Source organism: Nanorana parkeri, unplaced genomic scaffold (assembly GCF_000935625.1).
Source record: "Nanorana parkeri isolate BGI_ZX_2015 unplaced genomic scaffold, ASM93562v1 scaffold3239, whole genome shotgun sequence".
Classification (NCBI taxonomy): Eukaryota; Metazoa; Chordata; class Amphibia; order Anura; family Dicroglossidae; genus Nanorana; species Nanorana parkeri.
In genome coordinates, this window is record NW_017309507.1 from 56352 (window position 1) to 58413 (window position 2062).

Below are 2062 nucleotides of genomic sequence, written 5' to 3' on the forward strand. Positions count from 1 at the left end.
CTCGAACTTAGAACTCAATGAAAGTCTATGGGGGTAGAACTTTGAAATTCAATTGTCCCCATTTTGAAGCCTTATGAGCAAGTTATTGGCCATAAAAAGGGTACGGGGTCCGGGTACTGCCCTGGGGGACATGTATGGGGATCCGGGTACTGCCCTGGGGGACATGTATGGGGATCCGGGTAGTGCCCTGGGGGACATGTATGGGGATCCGGGTAGTGCCCTGGGGGGACAGGAATCAATGCAAAAAACACTTTTTAAAACAGAGTTTTTAAAGGAGCAGTGGTTTTAAGGCAGGTTAAGGTCCCCTTAACATGTCTGTAAAGTGGCCGATCTGTACGATGTATAGAACCTGCTGCAACAGAACTGACATTTGTAAAAGAAGAAAAGGAGGCGTTCGGTTCCCCTCTCAAACAATACCAGACCCTTTAGGTCTGGTAGGAATTTTAGGAGGGACTACATAAAAAAAAAGTGTGGGGGTTCCCCCCAAAAGTCACATCAGGCCCTTAATGTCTGGTAGGAATTTAAAAAAAAAGACGTGGGGTCCCCTCTAAAATTCCCACCCAGACCCTTGATCCGAGCACAGGCCTGACAGCACAGGAAATGGGGGACGACGACAAGTGAGTGCCCCCCCCCCTGCCATACCAGGCCACATGCCCTCGGCACTGGGAGGGTGCAGCTTGTCCATGTGGGGACAATGGCCTCTTCCCCACAAGCCCTGGGAGCGTTGGTTGCGGGCAGGGGGCTTATTCAAATCACGGTACCCCTTTAATAAAAGGCGTCACCCCTACCCATTCACTAAAGGGTTAAAATAAATTGTTAAAAAAAAAAAACACCAGACAAGAAAAATCCTTTAATTGAAAAAAAAAAAACAAAAGACAAGTTTTTGGCAGGTCTTTTGTTAAAAAAAAAATTTTAAATGGATCCACCGACGTAATCCAGGGTCAACCACAACGTCCAGCGTTGTCCACGACAAAATAAAAATAAATAAATAAAATACAAAAACACCCGACGTCCGCCGATCCATCAGCTCATGATGAACTCCCGCCGCAGAATGGCGTTCTGACAGATGCCGGCAAAATATAAACAATTGGGAGGAGCTAGCGGTGACAGCTAGCTAGCTCCGCCTAACTGTTTACAGTCGTTCGGCATCTGACAGGTGAACCATGATTGGGCAAAGTCATCATTACTTTGCCCAACCATGGTTCTTCAGTGCACTGTGCCATGACTGGGCAAAGTCTTGCACCTGACCTGTGGTCAGGTGCAAGGTTTTTTCTAGGGATGCACCGATAGCGGTATTTTGGTACCGAGTACGAGTACCGATAATTTTTTTTCGGTACTCGCCGATACCAAATTACCGAGTAACGGAAGTCCCATTCAGGAAGCCAGGTGGCGTGTAAAGACTCGCCACCTGGCTTCCCGATTAACCAATACTCACCCAAATACTCGGAATCGGCACTGATATCGATACTAGTATCGGTGCATCCCTAGTTTTATCTAATCAGGGCTTCACAAGGCACTGGCAGTGCGCAGTAACTTGTGGGGCCCACAGCAGGCGAACAGCTCGCCGAACGCCCCGATAGTTCCCGTGTTCACCGCAGACATGAACTAGCATTGTTCCAGTCGAATTCTTGTTCAACTCGAACATCGAGACCATCACTATTTAATATACCATTCAAAACATTTTGCTGGATCTGCATTATAAGTGCAAAGAAACTGCTGCTCTGGTCAGATATATATACAGCTGTCCGGTGCTCTCTGCCTGCGTCATCTCAGAGAGTCTATTTAGCCATCGTAGGTTTTATCTTGGAACGACAAGTCAATTAGTGCCTATGCTTTGGACATAGAAAGTGGGAGTGGTTGAGTAGTTTAGCAAAAGTATACTGGGTAGGGCTGACACCAATCAGTCCACAAAAATGCTGCGTGTTGTCAGCCCGTAACAGAAGGTAAAAGGCTGAGTGCATTTCTGCCAGACTGACAAGGATTTGTCTGGACTTGCAGCCTCTCAAACTGATAAAACATGTGTGCATGTATTGCAGAGATGTACTACATACACGGATCATCC